Source organism: Mauremys mutica, chromosome 1 (assembly GCF_020497125.1).
Source record: "Mauremys mutica isolate MM-2020 ecotype Southern chromosome 1, ASM2049712v1, whole genome shotgun sequence".
NCBI classification, from domain to species: Eukaryota; Metazoa; Chordata; order Testudines; family Geoemydidae; genus Mauremys; species Mauremys mutica.
In genome coordinates this window covers 355166608-355189168 of record NC_059072.1, presented here as the reverse complement: position 1 = coordinate 355189168, position 22561 = coordinate 355166608, and the positions used below count along the sequence as shown (strand labels likewise).

The following is a 22561-nucleotide window of genomic DNA, read 5'->3' as shown; positions in this document are numbered from 1 at the left end:
AAAATCCTCATTAGCTTGACACATACCTCAATCAGGAATGTGGAAAACTGCACACGTCTGTACCCAGATGTTTGAAAATCTGGTGTGTAATCTCTGTGCTCTTTCTCCATCTGTAAATCATGACCCACTTCTCAAAAGGGTTTTGAAAACCGTGGATGAAAGGTACAATAATAGGTACAAAGTATTAATGCATTAACTTTTCTAAAAATTCAAAATTTGCCACTGTGATCTGAAAGAGGGCGGGACTGGCTGAGGGGGAGACAGCATCTGGCAGCCTGCTGGAGTGCTCCTACCAGCGGGGGGCTGGTGAATGCTGCAGGGGGGCAGGGTGTGGGAGAGTGGGCCTCTGGACAGGTTTATGGGGGGGGGACGCTCTGGGCTGTGACGGGGTGGTGGGTGCTGGGAAATAGGGGTTTGTGGGAATGCTGAAGCACCCCCAGGTTTTAGGCTGTCCGGCCCTGCTGCTTAGCCCCATGCGGCGGGGTCCAGGTCCCAACTGGCCAACTCCGCACAGCGGGTGCAGGGTCCAGTCCCACACTACGGGGTCTGGCTACCTAGTCCCACGCTGTGGGGTGTGGGGTTCGGCTGCCCGGCCCTGTGCTGCAGGGTGCGGGGTTCGGCTGCCTGGCCCCATTCCCAGGGCTCCCCTCCTGGCCATGCTCTGTGGAGGGGTCTCTGGGTGGAAGGCGCTGGGCATAGGGGACTGTGAGGGGTTTGGGGGGCGCTGTGGTTCTCGGCCTGCAGGCCATGTAACACATTGTGGGCCGCATATATGGCCCAAAATGATAAATTGGTTGAGAACCACTGCTTTAGAGCTACACAGAGCTGCTCTTCTTTTTCTAACATGGTGTTGTGCTGTGTTTGGGCCTGTCTAGATTTGCAGTTAAGCTGTTTTCAACATCAATTCAGCCACACCTATTGTGGAGACCCATTGTCAGCAACAGGTACATTTCCTAATGTAAACTAAGCCCCAAACTGGAGCATTTATTCAATGATCAGGTTAATAATTTAATCCATCAGCAACTGTTCCTCATGTGTGCAGATAGGAGAAAAGAGGCCTATGCAATTAATGGGTAATGACATAGGAAAGATGGAGCTCATAAGGGCTAAGTTTATCAACCCGTGGGTCGGGACCCAAAACTGGGTCACTAGAATGTTTCAGAGGGTTGTGTGGAAGTTCCTGTGGCTCTGTCCCACAGGGCTGGCTGGGCTCACCTCTCTGCTCCAGGCATTGTGACCTCTGGGGTCCCAGCACCACTCAGGTTTGGCCCAGCCGACATGATGAGAGATACTCCAACCCCATGAGCCAGATCACAACTCCACTCACACAAATTTGCTCCAGTCAGGGGAGTGGGGCTGCAACCCCGGAGGTTGCAACACCCAGAGCCGAGAGCCAAACCCAGCCAGCCCCACAGCACAAGAGCTGCAGAAGCCACAATTGTAGGGTGAGTGCTGGCAAGGTCCCAACCCCGCCAGGGGGCAGGATCCAACTGAAACCACCCCAAAGCCTCAATCCCCAGGCTATTTACTGGGTTGTGACAGGCCATAAACATTTGCAAATGGGTCCTGAGCCAAAAAAGGTTGAGAGCCACTGATATAGAATCATAGGATTGGAAGGGACCTTGAGACGTCAGCCAGTCCAATCCCCTACACTAATGGCAGGATGAAGTAATATCTAGACCATCCCTGACAGGTGTTTGTCTAACTTGCTCTTAAAAATCTCCAGTGATGGATATTCCAAAACCTCCCTAAGCAATTTATTCCAGTGTTTAACCACCATGACCCTTAGGAGGTTTTCCCTAATGTCCAACTGAAACTGCCCTTGCTGTAATTTAAGCTCCTTGCTTCTTGTCCTATCCTCAGAGATTAAGGAGAACATTTTTCCCTTCTCCTTGTAACAACCCATTTTTTTCAATCTTCCCTCATAGGTCATGCTTTCTAGACCTTTAATATTTTTTGTTGGTTTTCTCTGGACTTTCTCTAATTTGTCCACATCTTTCCTGAAATGTGGTGCCCAGAACTGGGCACAATACTCCAATTGAGGCCTAATCAGCGTGGAGTAGGGCGGAAGAATTACTTCTCATGTCTTGCTTACAACACTCCTGTTAATACATCTGTCGCTGTGCCTCAGTGGGTCACAACTGAAAATACCAGATTCAGGACAAACTGCTGAGAAATAGAGCAGACCACACCCCAAAACTGGTGGTTATTCTTCCATAAAATATACCAAACCAACAACAAAAGTAAACTGTCTCACCATCACTGATGGTATAAACTGCTGGCTTGCTAAATCTTTGGCTGCTTCCAAAAGATTGGAAGGTCCTCAGTCCTTTAGGTAGAATGCTCCCATTACTCTAAATCCATAGTCCAGAGATCAGAGCAGGAAAGAGGCAATATGGAGATTTTTTTCCAGGGCCATTTATTCTTTCTGCCATAAGGTGGGTCTGCTGTTAGTACAGTCAGTGGAAAAGTACAGGCACAACATGGAGTCCAGTGTTGCATGAGCTGATCACATGCCCTTGCATGCTCCGATGAGTGTGGCTGTGGGTGGCCATGCCTGCGGACGGCCAATATAAACACTGTCTCGCCGTCTGCCAGCGGACTACCCTGATGGGCTGCATGCGGCCTGCGGCCCGCAGGTTGCCCACCACTGATTTAAGCTGTATTTCCGTAGTTTGTTTATGAGAAGGTCATGTGAGACATTATCAAAAGCCTTACTAAAGTCAAGATACACCACATCTACCACTTCCCTGTAGCCAGAAGGCTTGTTACCCTGTCAAAGAAAGGTATTAGGTAGTTTGACATGATTTGTTTTTGACAAGTCCATGCTGACTGTTACTTACCCCTTATTAGCTGCTTCTTTTTTTTTCTTCAAACTGATTGCTTAATTATTTGCTCCATTATTTTTCCAGGTCCTGAAGTTAAGCTGATTGGTCTGGAATTCCCCGGGTTGCCCTTATTTCCCTTTTTATAGATGGGCACTCCTGTTTCCATCTTAACCTCGGTTGAAGTGTGTACATTTTTAATACATAAGGCAACACCTCCTCCCTTTTTTCCCTGCCTGTCCTTCTTGAGCAGATTGTACCCTTCTATACCAATATTCTAGTCATGTGTATTAGCCCACCAAATCTGTGATGCCAGCTACTTCAAAGTTGCGTTTATTAACAAAAATTTCAAGTCCCTTTTGCTTATTCCCTGTACTTTTCACATTAGTATACAGACATCTAAGCTGATTTGATTTCCACCCTATGTTCTCTCTTGTCTCTCCCTTATCTCTGCTATAACAATCCCTGCTCCCCACAGATTCCAACCCTTCTGCCAAGTCTCCATGTTTCAGACTTATCTGAGGGATTTTGTCACCTGCCTCCATTGAATCTAGTTTAAAGCCCTGCTTGCTAGGTTAGCCAGTCTGTATCCAAATATGCTCTTCACCTTCCTTGATAGGTAAACCCCATCTTTGTTTAGCAGTACTTCCTGGAACAGCATCCTGTGGTCAAGGAAGCCAGAGCACTCCTGGCAACACCATCCGCAGCCAGGTGTGCTTCTTCAGGATGCATCTGTCTCTGCCTGAGCCCCTAACCTTGCCTGAAAAGATCGAAGAGAACACCAACTGAGCTCCCCACTCCTTCACCCTTACTTGCAGAGCCCTGTAGTCACTTCTGATCTGCTCAGGGTCATACCACACAGTATCATTAGTGCCCATATGGACAAGTAGCATGGGGAAGTAGTCAGAGGCCCGGATAATCCTTGAAAATCCCTCTGTAACATCTTGGATTCAGGCCCTGGCAGTCAGCATACTTCGCGGGATGCCATGGCCAGGGTGACAGATAGGTGCCTCTGTCCCCCTGAGAAGAGAGTCACCAACCAACAATACCCTACGTTTCCTCCTGGGAGTGGTGACTGCCATCCTCCCAGCCTTGGGGGTACTTGACTTCTCCTCTAGTGGCCAATACATATATAATACAATTGTGACTTTAAGTACAGCTCCTGAGCAAGAGGCAATACCACCCCAGTAATAGCCTAGGGAGGCACTGCGATTCAAACATATCTCTGAATTACACTTGCTTTCCAGCTTCCCTCTTCCTCTGCAGGGGTATAACTTGTTGCTTGCTTATACAACAGGAAATTATACAACCCATCCACACCCAATCAGCTGTGCTGGCCAGCAGGAAGGTGGTAGCAGAACCAGTGCTCTGCATACTTCCCACTTGCTCCTTGGTAGGGGTGTAATCAGGCACCCAGCCCATGTTCTTATTCACGCTGGACACAAAGTCCAGGGAGCTGGCATACAGGTGTAAGGGGAATTTTCACCTTTTCCTTTTATGGGTATATACGCCATGTCCCAATCTAGCCCATTGTTCTCATGTGTATTTTTCATATTTGATCAAAGATTTTGGTTTCCTACATACACATTATAATCTGGGTAGGTCTTGGTAACAAATGCAAAGTTGAGTGTCTTGTCCAAGGTCAGATCGCAGATCTGGAAGTTGGCTTTGTTTATGAATAAACTGGCACTCACAACTATTGATTCCCATTATTCAGTCCCTTCCTGTGATAGCTGTTAGTGGTGATCAGCCATAAGTGCTTGTTCCTGGCATCTTGCCTGCCCATAGATCTTTTTTATACTAAGCTTTTTCCTTCCAGCCAAGACTGTAGGTTGAAGGTTTCAAGGAAATTAGTTCCTGGGTGAAATTATTCTCCAGAAGTTTGAGTTTGATAAAAGATTGAGTAATCTTGGGAATCAGGGGCGGCTCTAGGAATTCCGCCGCCCCAAGCAGGGTAGTGCGCCGCGGGGTGCGCTCTGGCAGTCGCCGGTTCCGTAGCTCCCGTGGACCTCCTGCAGACGTGCCTGCGGAGGGTCCGCTGGTCCTGCGGCTCTGGTGGACCTCCCGCAGGCATGCCTGCGGATGCTCCACCAGAGCCGCGGGACCAGCGGACCCTCCACAGACATTTCTGCGGGAGGTCCACCGGAGCTGCGGGACCAGCGGACCCTCCGCAGTCATGCCTGCGGGAGGTCCGCCGGAGCCACACCCTCCTGGCAAAATGCCGCCCCAAGCACGCGCTTGGCGCGCTGGGGTCTGGAGCCAGCCCTGTTGGGAATAGTGTTGGTATGATAGTTCCCTTAGGGTGTAATTAGTGCAGTTGTAAAGCTGGGTGATGGGTGTAAGAGATGGATTTTCCTTTGATGGAGGTTGAGATTGAGAATTTCAACAGGAACCTTCAGGAAGTACTAGATTATGAAGGGAGAGTATTAGACTGACAATACAGCAATGTAGAACAATTCTCTCTCCTCTGGAAAAAGCCCTTTATTTTGGTATTTCATCTTGCTGAAAAGGAAAATCGGGTTTGGTTCACCTCTAACTGCCTTTCTACTTTGTTGTAAAGCAGTGGCTGATTCCCTAGATCTGGCCCAGACAGCTGTCTAGTTTCCCTGCAAATGGTACAGAAAAGCAGTATATAAAGGCAAGGACTTTAAAATGCCCATTCTCCAAAAGGGTTGGTGATGATCTCCCCTTCTTATTGGTTTATTTAATCATTTTGTGAGGGGAATGAGGGATTCCTATGATGTTTTTAATTGCCAAGAAAATACCATTGTCATATTCTGGGGTTGGTGATGATCTCCCCTTCTTATTGGTTTATTTAATCATTTTGTGAGGGGAATGAGGGATTCCTATGATGTTTTTAATTGCCAAGAAAATACCATTGTCATATTCTGGGGTGCAATCTAGATCTCTGACAGACTGTGTCACCACTTGCCCTATAACCCTGAATGCCTTAAAAGCTCTTCAGCTGTGGCTTACAGCCTGGACACAGATAGGCACTGAGTTTGTGTGTGATAGAATTGCTGGTTCAGAGTAGCTTGACTCTGGCAGCCTGCTTGTTACACCCCAGCCATGCTCTGGTACACACTAGCCTTCGATACACTTGGCAAGATGACCCCAACACCCCCCCACCCATCTCCCAAATTTTCCCCAAACCATGTGCTCTGCAATGTCCAGCCCTCTCCTGGACTGCTCAGGGAATAATAAGGTTTGTTTGCTCCTCTAAAGAGACAAACTGTTCAGCTTATCACATGAACTGTATGTGGTCAGATGTTGTCTGTGTGTGTGTGTTCTCCCTGTGTGCTGTCCCTGCTCTGTGCAGACAGCTGGCACAGCAGACCTCGAGCAAACCACCCAATGACCACAAGTTCCGTTAAGGTATGAAGACACACAGGTAGGTTTATTGTCAATGAAGCACGGTACTAGTATCCCACAGACTTTACCAGACCACTAATACATGTATGCCCATAACGATGAACCAACTCAGTGAATGGCGGAACATTCCGTTCCTCCCTAGACTAAACAGAGACTCTCCCTTTGAGGCTCCATTTTATACATCAGTACAAACAAGTTACGTACTGCTGCTCTGATGTAGTTAGTTGACACCCTATGATGTAACTGGTTATCACCCATCACCTTGTACATCTCTATCCATCACACTTTCATCCTTATCTTTAGGATGGGTCAGCATGTTACCTAAGCATGTTATCTTTAGGGAATCTGTTGGTATCAAGGTGTTCTGGTACCATCCTTCTGGAATGTGTTTGCATGAGTGCTCTGTACCTATTACCTCTTAGATATGTGTGTTTTTGTAATATCAGCCCTGTTCTTGCAGATTCTGTGAGCAGGGCCTGCCTCTAGCTCACAGCCTGATTTTGATTTATATCAGCAAAGTTTTGACAGCTACTTTAGCCCAGGCCTCAGGCCTCATACCAGGCCTCTAATACAAGGGCTTGTGTCTTAGGCTCTCTCCCCACTACAGTTACCTATAACTTCACTTCAAATAGAGCACTGGGTTGGTTCAGATTAAAAGTAAAACAAGGTTTTAAAGAAAATGAGATGATTTTAAATGAGTTGAAGTATAAAGGGTAGAAGTAGAAATAGTTAAATAAAAGTGAAAAATGCTTTCTAGTGGCTAAGAATTAACACAACAAACTACAGCCTTTGTTCAAGGTAGTTTCCTTACGAATATACCTTCCCGCAAGATGGCTGCCCACCCCTTTGATCTGGATCTCCCACAATGTCCAAAGTACTCCATTCTTTTGTCTTCTTAGGTGAAAAATCATTTAAGGTTCTTTGCCCCCCTCTTTAATAATCCAGTGAACCTCTGAAATGGATTCTGGAGAAGATTACCCCCCAAATTAAAGTTTATTCAAGCTTGAGGAAGGAGACATGGAGTCTGCTGGGGAAGGCAGTACCATGCTGATTTCTTCCCCTGCTGGTGTTTGCTCAAATGCAAACTGATATGTTTCCCGCAATCTCCTCCCTCTGCCATGATGATGAGTGGTTATCTCTTCCTCTTGTTGGCTTGATGGTTCTATTTACTTTTTATCTAAATTGCATACCCCCTGTTTCTTAACGTGCCTTGTAAATACCTTCAAAGTGGCAGAACCACATTCCTTTGACTGTGGTGGGGTAACTTCAGCCATGCCTGGCAGACACACTTTAATAACATAATTCTCAACAGATTTGTAATTTTGAATTTGTCCTCCAAACATACCCTACACAGTAATATTAATGACAGCTGTACATTACAAGATCTCTGGAGTTCTCAATTTAGTGATGGGCCATGTATGAGAGATCTCATATGTATTGCATACGCAGTATGTGTCATCAGATCAATGTCACTGTCTAAGAATATATTCAGCAAACAATGAAATGGGTCAGTGCCTCCCTAGCTTTTCATCTTCGGTTAATTAGTTACATATTGTGCTGTTCTTTGAAGATTTGAATTACTAAATAGTGACTCAGTGTTGTTATCTCTGCAGATCTGGCTTCACAACTTGGTTTAGGCTTTAGAAGCTGAAGAGCACTTGAAAATCAAGATAAAATAAAGTCTTGACAAAACTTTTCAGAAGGCTAATTTTACTATATTAGAAGCCCTAGATCAGCAGCTTTCTTCCCAAAGGGCATTCTAGTTTGATTAGTATTAGTTAGGCACTGTGTACACTACAACCTTTATCAGAGTTTGTAAGCAGTTAGTGGCATGGCTGGCTATAAACCATTTCATTGCTGGGCTTAGCAAAAGCGGGGGTGGGGAGAATCAACATTCAGATCACTGTGATAGCTGAGGAAAGGATAACTTTTTTCAATATTATTTTAATTTCACTTAAAATGTTGTGACAATTCGATCAAGATAAATGCTCTTCTACGAAGCAGGCGCTCCTTCAATTGTTAAGCATCCTGCGGCAGTGCACTTTGAACTCTACTGTGCAGTCTAGCTGAATAACTACTTACTTTCCAGTCAGATTCTCTATTTAGGGGGAAACACTCTCCCCTGCTGTCAATAGTGTTATTGATATTCAGGTCATTAAAAACAATTAAGGACACATAACTTTGTACTGACAGGCTGGCTATGGAGAGCAGTAACAGGCTGCAGAACCTTTCATCTGCAGACTTGAATTTAGATCAGGTTGTTAGTGCTGACTTTGTTCCTATCTGATGGCTTTTCACAGAATCATATATAAAATGATTTGTTTGTCATTGTCCAGTTCCTGTGGAACAAGTATCTACAACCCAATGACCACCACCATAACTGGCAATGAAAACTGAACTAATGGTTCCACCAACTATCTAGTTGGATTCTCAAGAGTAAGGTTGAAGTCCATTTAAAGGATGGTGTGAGAAAACACTGAGAAGTGCTGGCTACTTCCTGGATTAAGGAAGGACCTTGTTCTCCAAAGGCTCTCAAATCAGGATCTTTCACAAGAAAGAAAATATATAAAGAGAGTGTAATGTTTTTCTCACTTTCTTCTCTTTCTATGCTTGTTTAAATTTTAGCCATTTAGCTTTATTTGTCAATTAAAATGTAGCATTTGCATAATGATCTATTTAACAAAGATCGTCTAATTAAGATATAACAGTTAAAGTTAGTGATGAGGAAAATTCTGGAGCAGATCTTGGAGATGTGACTCACAGCTAGCCTAGTCCGAATTACACATGTTATTCAGTATTTGACAGCCTCTGCCCATAAAGTACAGCTTTCTAATACACTAAATCATCATGGAGTGAACAGTATCATGCACCTGAGACTGTTAAAGAAATGGGTCTGGGCAATTATGCGACAATGTAAAAGGATGTAACACAGATAGTACAAACTCATCGCATATAACAGCACTAATCCCCTTTTGAAAGATATTAAAGAAACACCATGCCCTTCAGGCAACATTACTGCTTCTGTAGCCTGGTCTACACTATGCGTTTAAACCGGTTTTAGGAGCGTAAAACCGATTTAACGCCACACCCGTCCACACTAAGAGGCCCTTTATATCGGTATAAAGGGCTCTTTAAACCGGTTTGTGTACTCCTCCCTAACGAGAGGAGTAGCGCTAATATCGGTATTACCATATCGGATTGGGGTTAGTGTGGCCGCAGATCGACGGTATTGGCCTCCGGGCGGTATCCCACAGTGCACTACTGACCGCTCTGGACAGCAATCTGAACTCGGATGCAGTGACCAGGTAGACAGGAAAAGCCCCGCGAACTTTTGAATATTTCCTGTTTGCCCAGCGTGGAGCTCTGATCAGCACGGGTGGTGATGCAGTTAAAAATCAAAATAAAGAAAGAGCTCCCGCATGGACGATCATAGAATCATAGAATCATAGAATCTCAGGGTTGGAAGGGACCTCAGGAGGTCATCTAGTCCAACCCCCTGCTCAAAGCAGGACCAAACCCAACTAAATCATCCCAGCCAGGGCTTTGTCAAGCCTGACCTTAAAAACCTCTAAGGAAGGAGATTCCACTACCTCCCTAGGTAACCCATTCCAGTTCTTCACCACCCTACTAGTGAAAAAGTTTTTCCTAATATCCAACCTAAACCTCCCCCTCTGCAACTTGAGACCATTACTCCTTGTTCTGTCATCTTCTACCACTGAGAACAGTCTAGATCCATCCTCTTTGGAACCCCCTTTCAGGTAGTTGAAAGCAGCTATCAAATCCCCCCTCATTCTTCTCTTCTGCAGACTAAACAATCCCAGTTCCCTCAGCCTCTCCTCATAAGTCATGTGCTCCAGCCCCCTAATCATTTTTGTTGCCCTCCGCTGGACTCTCTCCAATTTATCCACATCCTTCTTGTAGTGTGGGGCCCAAAACTGGACACAGTACTCCAAATGAGGCCTCACCAGTGCTGAGTAGAGGGGGATGATCACATCCCTTGATCTGCTGGAAATGCCCCTACTTATACAACCCAAAATGCCATTAGCCTTCTTGGCAACAAGGGCACACTGTTGACTCATATTCAGCTTTTCGTCCACCATAACCCCTAGGTCCTTTTCTGCAGAACTGCTACCCAGCCATTCGGTCCCTAGTCTGTAGCAGTGCATGGGATTCTTCCGTCCTAAGTGCAGGACTCTGCACTTGTCCTTGTTGAACCTCATCATATTTCTTTTGGCCCAATCCTCTAATTTGTCTAGGTCCCTCTGTATCCTATCCCTACCCTCCAGCGTATCAACCACTCCTCCCAGTTTAGTGTCATCTGCAAACTTGCTAAGGGTGCAGTCCACACCATCCTCCAGATCGTTAATGAAGATATTGAACAAAACCGGCCCCAGCACCGACCCTTGGGGCACTCCACTTGATACCGGCTGCCATCTAGACATGGAACCATTGATCACTACCCGTTGAGCCCGACCATCTAGCCAGTTTTCTATCCACCTTACCGTCCATTCATCCAGCCCAGACTTCTTTAACTTGCTGGCAAGAATACTGTGGGAGACTGTATCAAAAGCTTTGCTAAAATCCGACGATGCGGACGTGATCGCTGTAAGGGCAGGCAAATCTGTTCTATCAGCGCTCAAAATCATTTTTTAAATATCTCCAGACAGATGCCATAGCAGGGACTCAGCGCACTGCTGCGTGACAAGCGTAACGGAAAGCCAAAGAATCAAATGGACGCTCATGGACTGGAGGACTCAAGCTATCCCACAGTTCCTGCAGTCTCTGAAAAGCATTTGCATTCTTGGCTGAGCTCCAAATGCTTCTAGGGTCAAAAACAGTGTCCGCGGTGGGTCAGGGCATAGCTAGGCAATTTACGCACCCCCCCCACCCCCAGACATGAAAGGGAAAACAATCCTCTCTTGACTCTTTTACATGTCACCCTATCTTTACTGAATGCTGCAGATAGACGCGATGGTGCAGCACTCAACACCAACATCCTTGCTCCCCCACACTATGGATGGCTGATGGTACAAAACGACTGGTATCCGTCCTCATCATCAGCCTATTGGCACATGGGGCAGTGCAAAAGGACTGGTAACCATGCTGACTAGCATCTGTTAGGTCGATCAAGGGCGCCTGGCCCTAATTTTTCCTGGTAGATGGTACAATATGGCTGATAACCATCGTCATCATAGCAACAGGGGGCTGAGCTCCATCAGCCCCCACCCTTCATGTGTAAAGAAAAGATTCAATTGCCCCTGAACTAGCAGAGGGATGCTGGGCTCCTCTCCTACACACTGCTTAATGTCCTGTCTGGACTATCATAGCAGCTGGAGGCTGCCTTCCACTCATATCTCACTAACAAGTCACTGTGTCTTATTCCTGCATTCTTTATTACTTCATCACACAAGTGGGGGGACAATGCTACGGTAGCCCAGGAAGGCTGAGGGAAGAACGGAATCAACAGGTGGGGTTGTTGCAGGAGCACCCCCTGTGAATAGAATACAGCTCATAATTTCTGCAGGATCTGACACAGAGCAGCTGTGCTCTCTGGTTCTCTGATACAGTGGTTCTCTAGTACACTTGCCCATATTCTAGGCAGGACTGATTCTATTTTTAGATACCAAAAAGGAGGGATTGACTCAGGGAGTCATTCCCAATTTTGGCTTTTGCGCCCCTGGCTAAGAGCAGCCAGGGGCACTTATGACAGCAGCAAATGGCACAGTGCAAAAGGACTGGTAGCCACGATCATCTTATTACCAATTTATGGTATGGTAGATGGTACAATATGGCTGATAACCATCTCTGCTATCATGCAAAAGCAAAAGCATGCTGCTGTGTAGCGCTGCTGAATCGCCTCTGTGAGCGGCATCTAGTACACATACGGTGACAGTCACAAAAGGCGAAACAGGCTCCATGATTGCCATGCTATGGCATCTTCCAGGGCAATCCAGGGAAAAAAGGCATGAAATGCTTGTCTGCCGTTGCTTTCCCAGCGGAAGGAGTGAATGACGACATTTACCCAGAACCACCCACGACAATGATTTTTGCCGCATCAGGCACTGGGATCTCAACCCGGAAATTCAAAGGGGCGGGGGAGGCTGCGGGAACTATGGGATAACTACGGAATAGCTACCCACAGTGCAATGCTCCAGAAATCGACGCTAGCCTCAGACCGTGGACGCACACCACCGATTTAATGTGTTTAGTGTGGCCGCGCACACTCGATTTTATACAATCTGTTTTGTTAAACCGGTTTATGTAAATTCGGAATAATCCCGTAGTGTAGACGTACCCTGTGTTATGGAAAAGCAACTTTGATATTATCACAGATTTTCTAAGACTGAAGGCATCTTACATGCTAAGGGTTAAATATTGTCCATGGACAAAACCAAAACCAAATGAGTTCCATGGCCTTTGTGCACAGTTGTCCAAGAGCAGAACTGGGTTTGGAAGGATTAGAGTTTTTATGGGTAAATGCTATAAAATCAAGATCCCAAGTCTGGTGTCCCATCTCTGACTGCAAATGGAAGTTGTTTATACTATTTGCTAATTGAAACACTTGGGCATACATCAGTTTTATACACAGAGCTGGGAATTAGTTAGTTGGATAACTGAAAATAAAGTTAGTCTCATTCAAATAGACCATATGGTCCACTGTTCAATATATAGCCATACAATGTAACACACACACATTCTGGGTGTGGTGTTCTGTCCCATCCAGTGGCACCAAGACCACTTAGAAAGAGAGATAAAATGAGTCTGCTTTTAGGGTGGCCAGATGTCCTGATTTTATAGGCAGGGCCGGCTCCAGACCCCAGCGCACCAAGCGCACGCTTGGGGCGGCATTTTGCCAGGAGGGCGGCAGGCAGCTCCAGCGGACCTTCCGCAGTCATGCCTGCAGATGCTCCACCGGAGCCGCGGGACCAGCGGACCCTCCGCAGGCACGTCTGCAAGAGGTCCCCTGGAGCCGCGGGACCGGCGACCGCCAGCGCGCCCCCCGCAGCGTGCCGCCGTGCTTGGGGCGGCCAAATTCCTAGAGCCGCCCCTGTTTATAGGGACAGTCCTGATATTTGGGACTTTTTCTCTACAGGCTTAGCTAACAGATAGATGGGTTTTAACTCATGCAGTAGAAGCTCATGCACTAAGCTCCAGAGGCCCCAGATTCAGTCCTGCCTGCTGACAACCAGGGTCTGTCAGTGTTACAACAACACATTTTGTTGACGTTCTGACATACTGTCCTTGTGAAATAAGTGGAAATTTTCAAACCTCAATAAGTCCCTGGTCAGTTTAGCCTATATGCATTGTTTGCTTCTGTGATATTAGTATGGGCTTAAGTTTTCAAGGCATACCCTTATGTTCACTGTGTCTTTTAGGATTGGGAGAGGATAATCCTCTCCTCACATATGTTTGCAAAAGATACACTCTGAGCTCTTGCACTTTTTATTGAAGAGTACACTTACTGAAGTACTGGAAAGTGAAAGAATCTGACAGGGAAGTTACTGGTAGAAAATAAATGGGATCCCACAGCATGGTATTACATCTGCAGTCTTTCATCAAACCTGACATAATTCTTGGAAAGAGATCAAAGCAAAAGAGAGGCACCCCCAACTCTCCACCCTGGGCAATGGTGGGATCGTTCTCTGCAAGATTGTGTTTTGTAGACTGTGAGCATTACAGTTCAGGGCAATTGCAGCTGTATTCCCCCTCTATGGTCCCTTGAGGGCACCTACTCTAGGCTCCAGACTCCTTACTAGTCATCTCTCTTGGGCTGACTACTAGTGCTCTCAGATGGGCCACATCCCATTGTAGGCAATCTCATCATACCATTCCCTCCTTAAATGTATCAAGATCAGTCTTGAAACCAGTAGAGTTTTTTTCCCCACTGATCCCCTTGGAAGGTAGCTCCAGAACTTCACTCCTCTGATGGTTAGAAACCTTTGTCTAATTTAAAGCCTAAACATGTTGATGGACAGTTTATATTTACATGTTCTTGTGCCAACAATGACATTTAACTTAAATAATTCCTCTCCCTTGCTGATGTATTTACAGAAAACAATCATAGCTCCCTCAGCCTTCATTTTGTTAGGCTAAACAAGCCAAGCTCCTTGAGTCTAGTAAGGCAGGTTTTCCATTTCTCAGATCATCCTAGTAGCCCTTCTCTGCACCAGTTCCTGTTTGGATTCATCTTTCTTAAACACGGGAAACCAGAATTGCAGACAGCATTCCAGATGAGGTCTCACCAGTGCCTTGAATCATGGTAATAACATGCCCCCATCTTTTGGAAATATCGCTTCTGATGCATCCTAGGATTGCATTAGCCTTTTTTTCATGGTTCCATCACATTGGCAGCTCATAGTCATTCTGTGATCAACCAATACACTCGGGTCTTTCTTCTTCTCTGTTGCTTCCAACTGGTAAATCCCCAGGTTATAGCAAAAATTCTTGCTGTTAGTCCCTAAATTCATAACCTTGTACTTTGCACTATTAAATTTCATCCCATTTCTATAACTCCAGTTTTCAAGGTCATGCAGCTCTTCTTGTATGCTATTATGATCCTCCTCTGTATTGCGAATATCTCTCAACTTTGTGTCATCTGCACATTTTATTAGCACACTCCCACTTTGTGCCAAGGTCAATAATGAAAATGTTAAATAAGGCTGGTCCCAGGACCGATCTCTGAGGAGCTCCACTAGTAACCATCCTCCAGCCTGACAGTTCACCTTTCATCTCCCCCTTAACCAGTTCCTTATTCACCTTTCAATTTTCAGATTAATCCCCATCTTCTCCAATTTAACTAATAATTTCCCAGGTGGAACTGTAGCCAATGCCTTACTAAAATCCAGGTAGATTAGATCTACTGCATTTCATTTAGCTAAACCGCCCCTCCCCCCAAAAAAACAAACCAACAAACCAGTTATCTTCTCAAAAAGATTAGGCGGGTGTGGCATGATCTACCTTTTGTAACACCATGTTGTATTGTATCCCAATTGCCATTTACCTCTATGACCTTCACTACTTTCTCTTTTTCTTTCAAAATTTGTTCCAAAACGTTCCATAGAATTGAGGTTAAACTAACAGGCCTATAGTTTCCTGGATCACATTTTTCTTTCCTTTCTTAAAAATGGGTACTATATTATCAATTCTCCAGTCATAAGGTACGACCTCCGAGTTTACAGATTCATTAAAAATCCTTACTAGTGGACTTGCAATTTCATGTGCCAGTTCCTTTAATATTCTTGGATGGAGATTATCCAGGCCCCAGATTTGGTCCCATTAACTTGAGTTTGAGTTCCACTTTGGATGTGGTCATTTCTACTTTCGCATCCTAATTTTCATTATCCACTCTGCCACTATTCTTAAGATCCTCGTTAAAAATGTAGGCATAGTATTCCAATAGGTGTTGGGCCATGCCTAGATTATCTTTAATCTCCACCCCATCCTCAGTGTTTAGTGGTCCCATTTCTTCTTTCCTTGTTTTCTTTTTATTTATATGGCTAAGGAATCTGCTGTAATTCAAATAGGAATCTGCTGTAATTCAAACAGGGAAGTCCAATGGTATGTATTACACAGGAGGTCAGACTAGGTGATCGCTTTGGCTTTATAATCTCTTCTGAAGCAATGGTGCTTCCACCACTCCTTTTGGAAGACTCAACACTAGAAAACTCCCTATAAGGAACAATCACACTGTTATGAAATAAATATGAAAACTTTTTATTAAAAGCATTTCATGTCCATAAACATTAACTTAAAGCTCTCAAGACTCAGGTATTTCAAACTTCCAACATTCATCAGTCTTTATTAAATCCTTAGGCTAATTTTAAAAATTAAACATTTTTAAAAAGGAGTTATTTCTATTGATGTCAGTGGGACTAACTCGCGGCATCTAAAGTCAATTACACACATATATGTCTTTGCAGAATCTAGGCCTGCTATATTGGTCAGAGAAGGTCACCGATATAAACAGCTGCGGAAATGAACCTCTGTCCCTAGGTGGCAGTATTGGTGAAGGAATAAAGCACCAGACTGCAGGCCTTCAGTATGCTTCCTTCCTTGAGGATTGTGCTTACTGTCAAAGTAGGACACGTCACTCAGCCACGTATTTGCACTTTTTACTGAGTCTGTTACCCTCTGTCTTCTCAAGTATTATTTCTAAATTATTAATACTATTTGTTATAAACCAACAGCATGCTGGGCACTGTATAAAACCAGGGCTGGCTCCAGACCCCAGAGCGCCAAGCTCACGCTTGGGGCGGCATCCCGCGGGAGGGCGGCAGGCGGCTCCGGTGGACCTCCCGCAGGCATGCCTGCGGATGGTCCGCTGGTCCCGCGGCTCCAGTGGAGCATCCGCAGGCATGCCTGCGGGAGGTCTACCGGAGCCGCGGGACCAGCGGACCCTCCGCAGGCACGTCTATGGGAGGTCCACCGCAGCCGCGGGACCAGCGACCGCCAGAGCGCCCCCCGTGGCGTGCCGCCGTGCTTGGGGCAGCAGAAATCCTAGAGCCGCCCCTGTATAAAACAATGGACCCTACTCCAAGGAACTTACAGTCAGACATCATGATCCTAAATAGCTCATGGCATTCATCGTTGCTATGGGCTCTGAGGATTAAATGATTTGCCTAAGGTTACATAGCAGGATGGTGGCACAGCCAGAAATTACCTTAGTTCTAGTCTACTGTCTTAACCACAAGACCAGGCTTTTTTTTCTGGCTGGGAGGCAGTAGGAGTTCAGGACCCTCAGCAACTCCCAGAAGGCACCCAGTGACTCACTATTCAGCCTAATATATCAACTATGTACAGAGTGAGCATCTGCAGCTCCCTTTAACTTTAGATTTGGCCCACAGAATTAAAATTAAAAGCTGAATTATTCCTTGGCTTGTGCGGGGTCCTACTGGGGTCAATGGGAGCCATACATGCAGACATCCCAGAGTAGTATTTGGTCCTAACGATGTCATCATTTTTTCTTGGTTCTGAATGGTAAATATAAAATTCCTTGAAAATGTATCTGACTGCAAACTTGCATGTGTTGGAAAGGTAACATCAGACTGTGTGTTGTAATAGTTCTGTATAAAACAGGTCATATGCAATGAGGCTACAGACAAGAGAGCTTTCTGCAGACCCTATGAGAGAAGTTTGAACAGTAGATTGGATGCATAATCTGACCATCTAGGGCTTTATAGATCAAAACCCCCCATCTTAAACTTCACTCTTTGACATTTTCTTGTCCTTAATAAGAATTAAGTGTTTCATTGTCTTTGTTCTTCTAGAATTTAGAAACCAAAGTCCTTGAAACAGTGGAATGTATGATGTTTAATGATAAGCCCAAAGTGAGACAGGCAGTCAGGTGCCTGATAAGAGCCCAAATAGAAAATAAAGTGGATCCAGCCCCTCCTCCCCCTAATGTAATCTTTAGGTATGGTTGGATCAGGCTCAGGATCTAGTGGGAGGGATAACTCAGTGGTTTGAGCATTGGCTTGTTAAACCCAGGCTTGTGAGTTCAATCTTTCAGGGGGTCATTTAGGGATCTGGGGCAAAAATCTGTCTGGGAACTAGTCCTGCTTTGAGCAGGGGGTGGGACTAGATGACCTCCTGGGGTCCCTTCCAAGCCTGATACTCTATGGATCCAGACAGTCCTCAGTTTTAGAAAAGTTCACACTTGTATCCAAATCTAGATCCAGATTCAAACTCTGTGAATGGGGCTCATCTCTATTCACAGCAGAAAATATATGTGCTCACAATTTTAGAGACCTCACTCCCCTCCATCCCCTCAGTATCTTGACTATCACAGGTTGTTGTTTTTTTAACCTGATTAGATATTTCTAAGTTCAAAAAGCACAAAAAGATTTTCTCATGAGGCCATGGACAAGAATTCCAACAGCAGGTGCCGCAATCGCAATAGGGAAACCAGCCACACATGTATCCTGTGGACTTCTCAAGAATATATGTGGAAGAAGCAGTGTGCCAACAGGTTCTGATGTCCTAGAATGAAAGACAGGCAACTCAGGGGATGTCTAGTGAACTGCCTTGAGAAAATGTCTCTGAGATCATCCACAGAGATCCTTGTTTTATGCTAAAAGGAGGCAGAGACAAATAAAAGCATCTTGAATACATTAATATTGAAAAGGGGGTGGTTTGGATTTTGCAGAATCAAAACTAGGGCTTGCTCAGTTGTGGGTCTTATTATCAAGTCCCCAGATTTGGTGGGTCAGATAAAATGAGGTTCTGACTTTGACCCATTTCAAAACCACAACCAATATGTTAAGTCTGTAGCTTCCAAAGCAACTGGGCCCCAGTTGTTCCAAACCGAAATAAAAAGTATGCACCAGGAAAAGATAAGCAGAAAAAGCAGCATGTACTGTGTATCTGATCTCTTCCTCCTTCCCAAGGAACCTAATTAACACAGTGCATAGCAAATCAGGGTCAACTACTGCTCAGATTGCCATTGTCTGGTGACATTTGCACCCAGTTTAGCAGAAGGGACTAGGATTAGCATCCATGTCTTATCTGAACCAAATCTCCAAACCTGTCAAAGTCCACCTGTGCTATGTCTCAGGACCAAAATACATAGGGCCATGCCCAATCCTGGTGTAAGCAGGTGCAGCCCCTTGGGGTAAATTCACCACTGGTATAATCAAGTGTAATTATATTGAATGCAATGAGTGAACTTGTCCCACTAACTTCAGTGGAATTGCTCCCATTCATAGTAAGTCTGAATTTGACACTTAAGGTCAATATTAGTATGCTGAATTTCTCTAGTGCTTTTCATCTAAACTTTTCAAGCACTTTCCTGACATTAAAAAGTTAAACTTCACATTATTCTGGGAAGTGTTAACCTCATCTGTAAAATGGAGGTAAGTGACTTGGCCAAGGCCGAGCAACAAGTCAGTGACAGAGTAGGGAGTAGAAACCAGAATTCCTGAATCCCAGATTGTGTTTTAACTATCAGAATAGGTTCGCTTCTTGTCTAAAAGGTAAAACAAGGCATGGGAGTAGTGTACTCTCCCTATTTAAGAGGGTCCAGCCATCCTTATTTTTAGGAAAATATTTTCCATTCTGCATATATTTTCCTTCCAAAAAAGGCCATCTAGCCTCTGTACTTCAGTGGAGTTGGAAGGTGTGTCTTTTTCCTCCCCATTCCTATATGTCCCTATTTATAGCTCTCAAAAGTTATTTCTTATTACCTCTATTACAGTAGCACCTAGAGGACCTGATTAGGGATCAGGACCCTATGGTGCTATGGTACACATCCTGTCCCAGTTGAAAAGCATGATGAAATAAAAGCAGATGGATAAACAGGGGCGGCTCTAGCCATTTCACCACCCCAAGCATGGCGGCATGCTGCGGGGGGCGCTCTGCCGGTCGCCGGTCCTGCGGCTCCAGTGGACCTCCCGCAGACGTGCCTGCGGAGGGTCCGCTGGTCCCACGGCTCCAGTGGACCTCCGCCTGCCGCCCTCCTGGCGACCGGCAGAGCGCCTCCCGCAGCATGCCGCCCCAAGCATGCGCTTGGCGTGCTGGGGCCTGGAGCCGCTCCTGTGGATAAAGCAAATAGATGGAGGAGGAGGACAGCGTATACATGAAACAATCCTGATTAGCTTGATAAATAAAGGTGTCAGCACAATTGCTGCCAGAGATCTAATCTATCTGCAGTGAAGTATTGTGCTGGTATCTGAGTACTGATGAGCTTTGACACCAAAGTGCACATGCAGCGCCCCCTAAAGTCGAGGAATGTTTGGGTCCAGGGTTTTGGGTCAGCCTATTAAAGATATAGGTGCAGGCTACTAAAATTGGATTCAGATTTGAAATGATCTCCCCTCCCCTTGTAAAGTTAAAAGCTGTTTAGATTGGGAGTCTTGGTTAGGAGATTATCGCCACATGGAAAAACATAGAATACTACATGGAGTGTGAGTGTCCTTGATATATAAGCAAACAAAAGTGAGAAGACCGGCAATTCCAGTGGATCAGTGTGCACTCAATGAACATAAATTTTTTTTTTAAAATGACAAGCTTGAAGAGAAAAATCCCTGTTTTCCCTTGACAGATTTAGCTGGTGTTGTTTGTACTTTAATTTCTCTTGTTCTTATCTGAAAATGCTATAGTGATTAGTTATAGAAACAAATGCCCTAAATCACAAATCCATCACCAACACTGCAGCTTAGAAAGCCACAAGTAACAAAATAGAACAACAAGACAAACATGATGAACAAAGCACATGAGATTAGGGTTGCCAATTTTGGTTAGCCATTTTCCTGGACATTTCATCACATGATGTAATCTTTAATGAAAGATTAATTTTTAATTCCTGGAGACTCCAGGGCAATCCTGGAGAGTTAACAATCCTACATGAGATGGATCCTAGCAGTATATTTGGGGAAGGGATAAGAAGCAGGAATTTTGCAATATGGATAGAATAAGAGCAAAGATTGCTGGTTTTGTCGGGATTTTTTTTAAATCAAGAACTATTACATTTTCAAAATATTTGGCTAAAAATTCAAACAAACAACAGCCTTTGAAATTTTTGGCTCCAAAAATGTGTAAATACAAGGCTTAAAACCAACAAAAATGGCAGAAAATCCAAGTGCAGACCGACAGATTGCAAAACTGGAAGTTAGAAAAAGATCTTTGGCAATTTCAAATCAGAAGCATAGGCTAAGTCCCTCCCCTCCAACACACACCCCATGCCACGCTGAAAACTAAAGTATTCTATGGCTTGAAAACACATTGGCTGAGGATTGTGTTTGCTACAGCAGCACTGAGACTATGAAAAGGGGTGTCTAGAAATTGTGAGTATCCTGAGTGTTTTGTTATAAAGAAGAAGGTTATTGAGCTGCTTGTTGCTTAACTTGTTTTGATTTTTCCTCCAAATTCAGACCTCAGGACAGCTTATGTGTCTATAAATCCGTAGCTGCCTGCGCTGCTTTCCCCAGTGGGTTATTTCTATACAACTTTAGATTGTGCAGGACTTGGATTTCTTAGCAGCTCAAAAAGAGGTAGTGGGCACAAATGTTCTGTACTGTCTGTTCCATGAGGAGTTTGTGCTTGTTTATGTCTTTGATTCTCTTGTTCTAACAAAACAACCGTACTTTTATACTGCAGCCTTAGGCATAACCCATGTGGAGTGAAATCATCTAGTGAAATAGAATGGAAGTTCTGCAGTGTTGTTCAAGAAAGTCACTTCACTGTAGGAGATTTCACTAACCCAGACTCACTTTTCACTGCATTTATTTCAGGGCAGGGTGGATTTCTAGGGAGACATAAACCATTTCCTATGTCTGAGTACATTTAACCTCTTAGGCTGAAGTTGGTGACATGGAAATAGTGCTCTGTATTGCAAGGAGAAGGAGTTGGATTGGATTCCCGGGGAGAGACTCATCTAGTCAATTAAGGAGCATATTGCTGCTTCATCTCCTTGGCCAGATGACAAAGTCTGTGACAAAGAGCTGGTAGGTGTTAAAGTGACAGAAAAATCAAGCATTAACCTAGCAGTGCTGCAGCTCTACACAGACTGTATGATGACAATATCTCCTGCAGTCCGAGTGGCTGCTTTGCAGGTGTACATACTGAACATCATGCTATGTTGCAGCACTTTGATTTCTTACGTGAACAGCCTGGGGTAGAATTATTAGCTTTGGAGAGCGGAGTCTTCAATTCACAGAACAAGCACAGAGCAGCAGTTTCAGTGCAGGTTCCCCTGCATTGTCCCAGAAATCTCTCTCAGCCTTGACTTCGTTGGCTCAACTCTACGGGGGGAGAGAACGCTTTGCTCTCCGCAACTCGTCCAGTCCTTGGTCATAGAACCACAGGAATTGCCATGCTGGTTCAGACCAGAGCTCCAGCTATGTACTCCAGTTCCCTGTCTCTGACAGTTGGTGGCATGTGATGCTTCAAAGGGAAAATAAGAGCTTCATGATAGCTAGATGTGGGATACTCTTCTTCCCATGAAGGTTTTCCCCCAATCCTTAATAATTAGAGATAATTTAAACCCAGAAATATGACGTTTTATCTCCTGTCCTATTCTCCTTTGTTACCATTAACTGTTATAACTTTAGATATTCTTGTTCTCCATATAAATGTTTCAGCTGAAATTTCCTTTCAGGGCCAGGGAGACAATGATGCCAGTTGTGATGGTGGTTTTTATGAGGGGGATGTCTGTCCCATAGGGACTGGACTAAGACTTCTCCAACTTTTTTCATAAAGGACACTGAACAGCCATCAATTGGTAATGACTTTCAGTCACTGCTAAACTTGGCTGCATTTGATCTGTTGAGCTTTAGGTGAAAGGCTCTGCACTACAGCACTACCAGAAAACAATTTACAGTTGCCACTGTTCCATTTTCACCTAGCATTTTCAAGGGAGAGGAACGGTG

At 44.8% G+C, this 22561-nt stretch overlaps 1 protein-coding gene across 5 annotated transcripts in view; it reads left to right on the top strand.

Annotated features, from left to right (window-relative positions):
• The window catches only part of SLCO2B1 (solute carrier organic anion transporter family member 2B1), a 186507-nt gene that overhangs the window by 56682 nt on the left and 107264 nt on the right, over positions 1–22561 (top strand). The window contains exon 1 of one of the 5 annotated variants that reach the window (XM_045022742.1): positions 876–944. The exons of 1 other annotated variant lie outside the window; for it this stretch is intronic. The gene's annotated coding sequence lies outside the window, so the exon portion shown is untranslated. Of the gene's footprint in view, positions 1–875; positions 945–20822; positions 20978–22561 lie in introns of those variants that run through there. 3 more of the 5 variants (XM_045022729.1, XM_045022750.1, XM_045022768.1) reach the window with 3 other exon arrangements.